The 5,633-nt window shown below is 52.8% G+C and overlaps 1 protein-coding gene across 2 annotated transcripts in view; it reads right to left on the minus strand.

Annotated features, from left to right (window-relative positions):
• FCHSD2 (FCH and double SH3 domains 2) overlaps nucleotides 1-5,633 on the minus strand; it is a 569,931-nt gene that overhangs the window by 331,932 nt on the left and 232,366 nt on the right. The gene's annotated exons all lie outside the window — the stretch shown is intronic.

The following is a 5,633-nucleotide window of genomic DNA, read 5'->3' on the forward strand; positions in this document are numbered from 1 at the left end:
CCCAAGCCACCCACCACCCCTTTTTGCCTTGCAGCCCCCGGGGTGACCCACGTCATCGTGCGCGAGGATCCCTACCGCGTCTCCGGGGACCAGATGGCCTTGGGGCTGCTGGCTGGGGCCGCCACTGGTGCAGCCCTGGGCTCCTTCATGTGGATGCCATGCTGGTTTTAGTGGATCCTTTGGCTCCCCAGCCCGAAGTAACACGCCCCTGGCTCGGCACCCTCCAGAAAATCATCTTTTTGGGACAAAGGGGAGCAACTCCATCCCACCCATCCACGGCTTTTGCATCAGATAACCCACACGAACCCAAAAACCTAAGCCAAGACCCTTCGCAGCCCCAGGGAAACTGCTGGGGATGGGAGGATGTGGCCCCGCAGCCTGGCACCATCCACCACCCCAAATCTCTAGCTGCAGAAATACCTGAAGTTGTTTTTTTTTGGGATAAGTTTGGAGGGGTGCTGCTCCCCAGGGAGGCAGCCAGGTTCTCCTTACAAAACTGCTTTTTTGAAGGGTCTTTTGGGGAGAAGCACCAGTACCATAGTGTTTTTTTCCCCAAAACTGCAGCCCTGAGGAAGGGAGAAACCAATCTGCAAATGCCCACAGGTGCCAGGGTAGGAAGCAGGCACAGGGCTGGTGTGAAGAGCAAGAGAATGGAAGAGGATTTGAGTGGAAGGGGAGGATGAGAACCCTTATCCCATACCCACAGACCCCCATACACGTGAGCAGCTCCATGCCTTTGTCTGGCTTTCAGGCTCACTCCAGTCCCTGGGGCTGAGCAAGCTCAGGAACTGGGGACAAACCTTTGTGAAATGGGGTCAACAACCCAGTAACTGGGATTGGAACTCCAGGAATTGGAATGGGAATGCAGGAATTGAACTAAGAGCAGAGATTGAGATGGGAACCCCAGGAAGTGAGGTGGGAACCCAGGAATTGGGAAAAAGGAAACTGGATGGGAACACCAGAAGTGAGATAGATAGCAGTGCCAGGAAGTGAAATGAGAATCCAGGAACCAGGATGGAAATGCAAGAATTGAATTGAGTACAGAGAAATGAAGATGGATCCCCAGGAATTGGGATGGGAATCCAGGAATTGGGATGGGAACACAGAAATTGAGATGGGAACCCCAGGAAGTGAGAGGGGAACCTAGGAATTGGGATTGGAAACGGGGAATTCAAACAGGAACCCTGGAATTGGGATGGGAACCCAAGAATTGGGATGAGAAGAGCCTTGGCCACAATGGGGCTTGCCCAGCCAGCACCTAGCAGCAGCAGCTCCAGGAAGGACACACAGCTCTGAGGTTTTGGGGAATGGGAAGAGCTCCTTGGGCACCGAGGCTTTGGTTTGAGGTCGACACATGGGGACGGGTGGCCCCAAACCAGAGCAGTGCACAACTGGGCCACATTCACACACTGAGCAGCACCAGGAGCATCACTGCAAGAACTCTGATATGAAATAAGCAGCTCAAGAATTAAAAAAAAAGAATAAAAAAAAGACTGAAAACCACAAGTAGGAAACCAACAGCAGCACCAGCAGCTGGCCCATTCTTCGGGCAAAGCTTCGTCTCCTCGGGGCTCAGGGTGTCCCTGATGTCACCCTCATCCTTTCCCTGGCATTCCTCACATCACCACTGCTGCAAACCCAATCCTGCAACCACTGTTTTTTGGAGAAAATTAAAATAAAAAGGCTAATAAAGGTGGCCCCAACGAGACCCAGTCTGTGGAATGAGGAGGGTGAGGAGGGCTGTGAGCAGCACTGTGGGGTGACAGAGGGTTTGGGGTCTGTGTGGTGCTGGGGAGGAGCTGGGAAAGAGCCCCCAAAGACCCTCTGCACAGCATCCCCACCCCAGAGACCCATATGGGTCCCACAGCGCTGTGCTCCGTGGGGCTGCTTCTGTCACCAAACAAGGAGCATTCAATGGGGAAAAGTGTCCAACTCTTGTCCCCACGAGGTCCCCAGCTCACACAGCTGGGAGCCAATTAGCCACTGCCACCAATTAGTGCTGATGGAGGTCTCCAACTCTGCAGCAGCACCTGGGATGCAGACCCTGGGGTGAGCCTGCATTTGTGGTACCACAGCACGGGGACACCGAGGGATGCAGAAATGTCCCACCTGGCTTCGGGGTGGAAGGGACCCAGGATCATCGAGTTCCAATCCTAATTAAACGCACTGCAATTAAATCTGGACAAAAGCAGCAGAAAGGAGGTGTGCCCTGCTCCTGCTGAGCCCCAGAAGTGCTTCAGAAAGCCCCACAATGGGAATGAAAGCAGTGCAGTGTGCAGTGAGAAGTGGGCACATCCCTGCCACTGCCAGCACCCGGCCTCACTGCATCTCCTGACTGCCCAGCAGTGCCAATGCACTGAGCAGATGGTGTGCAGGGGAGTGGGTGATTGCAGCACTTTAATTAGTGGTGCCATTAATCAAACCTTAACGCAATCAGGGCAGCCGTCCTCCTTCCAGATGTGATGCGCTCTGCGGGTGGCTGACGTGGAATTGCTTTAATTTATACCCTGGGTGAGGCCTGGAAGGTTGGGCTCAGAAAGGGCAACGGGTGGCTGGGAAGCGAGCTTCAAGCATCCCTACAGGGGGAGGGAGGGTATCCCTAGAGGCAAAACCCAACCCCAGCACTGCAGCCATAAGGGGGAGCAGCAAAATCCCCCCCTGCAGCGACCCAAATGTCTGCCTCACCCTGCAGCTGCTCAGTCCCAAAGATGGTACAAAGGGATCCCAAGTAATTTCCTATCTAGGGTCATGCATGGCTGCAGTGGGGTTTGCAACGAGGCCGCCAGGGAGTGCAACACCCTGACTGCTGATGGGATGGATGCCCTACAGCTCTGTAACAGCACAGACCGGTGCCAGCACTGCCTCGTTGCCCTAACAACCACACCAGGGCACCCCCACAAGGACCACACTCAAGGTTTTTGATAAAGACCTTACAAGGAGGGCACTTGGGGTTGGGCTACTGGTGCGCCTACAGAACAGACAGCGACCCATGACTGCCTCCATCCCCTCCAGGAACCAGAACCCCGGAGCAGTTTGGGTGGGAAGGGCCCTCAGAGCCCCCCAAACCCCACCCTTCCATGGGCAGGGATCCACAGCCCTGTGCCCACAGCCCCATCTGCAGCCTCAGGACCCACAGCTCCGGGCAGCATCACAGTGCCCATGCTCACAGTGAAGGGTTTCCTCCTGACTGAGGCCAAAAGAGGGGAGATTTCCAACCACGCAGGGCAAGCAGGGGGCCTTTCTGCCACCCGTACTCACCCGGCCATTCCTGCTGCTGTCTCTGGTAGGATGGGGCTGGAGTGGGGTCCACCAGCAGCGGGGTTCGGTCCAACCACAGGTCCAAGGAGTGCACCCCTAAGGTGGGACACAAGGCAGGAAGCTGCTGGATGCAAAAGAGCAAGAAAGGAGCAGAAAGGCAAAGCTGCGTCGGGCAGAGGGCAACAGCAGCAGCGCAGCACTGAGCACTGTGATGCCTTCCCCCCAAAACCTCCAACCCTCACACACTGCTCCCTCCAACACCTCCAACCCAGAGGAAACCCCACGTTACGATGGACAGAGGCAGAGAAGAGAGAGGAGCCTTCCAATGAGACAGGTATTTATTTAGTTCAAGCGCTACGGATTCTTTTGTTGTTTCATATTATCAAACAGAGCTGAGGTACCAGTGACATTCCAACATGAAGAAAAGGAACCTTTTTTTTTTCCCCCTTATACAATTTCTTCAACTACTTGTTATCAAGACAAAGAAGTGAGTAATGGACAGCTGCGTCATGTACTGTACAACAACCAGAGCGGGGAGGAGAACAGAAACAGAGCAGAAACCTTCACTGTCGTCAAAGTCATCACAAAAGAAGTCTGTTCCCTGGTTCTACTGGCCATGCCGATGGAGGAAAAGCAAAGGGAAACCCAAAAAGTGTGTGCCAGTGGGGAACAGGGAAACGATGGCCGACGTGGATTGGGTGAAAAGCAAAAGGAAGAAGAAAAGGCAACGGAAAACAACCGAAGAGGCAAGATGGATCGTTTCTGCACAGTTCAGACCATACGATACAGGAAAAGCAGCCAGGTTTCCTTCCCCTCGAGAGCTTCTTAGAAAGAAAGAATGATCCTTTGTCACATATCATTGATGTTTATTTCAAGACATGCCACGTTAAAAAACCAAACCAAACCAAACCAAACCAAAAAACCTTGCCTTTGATATTGCATTATAAAAGCACTTTACAGCTCATTCTGCCTTTGAAGTTCTTGTTGTGCAGAGTTGCTAGAGACCCAGGGCAGGGCACGAGCCTGGCACTGGGAATGGAGAACCGAGGAGGTTACAGCCACTCCTGGTGCAGGGGGTGGTGAGGATGGTTCCCTTCGTTATCTCAGGGCAGAGGAGAACCAAGAGGGGCCTGGATGTGAAGCTGCTGGTGAGCAGCAATGCAACGCAGAGACTCAAGAACCCCTTCCTGCACTGGATCTCAGCCTTATTCGCCCAGCAAACAATGTATTTACAATTGTGTTTATTAACTGACACAGCAACTTCACAATGACTAGTAAAGAGTAAAAGGGTGCACTTCTAGTGTGTTCCGTCCGTGTTTCTCGGGTAGATACATCTCGCCAAAGCTCTACACAGACCCCTTTGCAAAAATACCACCAAAATTACCCAGAAGAGTAAAAAAAAAAAAAAAATTAAGCAGAGAAATAAATATCAAAGAGGAACGGTTAATTAGAAGCCTAGTTCAATAGAAAACGAAGCGACTCTGATCGAACCAACCTCTACAGCTCTATGCAAAAAAACAAAACAGAACTAACCCAACTGGAAGACCCAACATAAAAAAAAAAAAAAAGCTAAAAAAATAAAGGCATCCGTCTGCATTGCCATAAGTTGGCTTCCATCCCACCCAACTCTCTGCCCCTCTGGCTGCGGCCTCCCGCCAGGACCCCCAAGGGACCCCCATGGGACCTCACTGCAGTACGGCCGTGCCCACCGCCCTCCCTCGTGGCCTGGGAAAGCCACCTCTGCTCCTTCCTTCTGCCCAACTCACACGTCCCCATCAGCTCAGGCAGCGTTCCTTTCAAACCTCCCCTTTCTTAACCATGGAAACGCCACGCTGACGTCCTCCAAACAGCTGCAATGCCACACTCCCACCTCTCCACGCAGCCATCGTTTCATTTCTTCTTCTTCTTCTTCTTCTTCTACGTAAAAGGAAAAAACGCTCTTCACACCCATCTCACGCTCCAAACACACCTCCTCGTTCCCTGCGAGCGTTTTGCTAACGCACACACATCCCTCCCACCCCCCCCAGGTCCTCCTGGTTCCAATCACTCCCCCCCCAAAAAGACCCCGCGCTCCAAACCCTGCTAAGGTGGGGCTTTGAAAACAACCCGTGCTCCCCCTGCTCCAAGCACAGGAGCTCAGCTTTAGCCACCAGCCGTGTGACTGCTGGGTAAGGACAGCACTGCAGCTCTCTCCTCTGCTCCCCCACACGGGCAGACGCTGCAGGGGACGGCTGACAGCACCCTTCTGCACATACATCTCACCTATGTCCAATTCCTTACTCGGGGTTCCATCATTTCAAAGTGCAGTATCGTAACATATTAAAAAAGGAACAAATATTAAGAAATTGTACCTATTTTTTCTTCGCTTTTTTTTT

Source organism: Meleagris gallopavo, chromosome 1 (assembly GCF_000146605.3).
Source record: "Meleagris gallopavo isolate NT-WF06-2002-E0010 breed Aviagen turkey brand Nicholas breeding stock chromosome 1, Turkey_5.1, whole genome shotgun sequence".
NCBI classification, from domain to species: domain Eukaryota; kingdom Metazoa; phylum Chordata; class Aves; order Galliformes; family Phasianidae; genus Meleagris; species Meleagris gallopavo.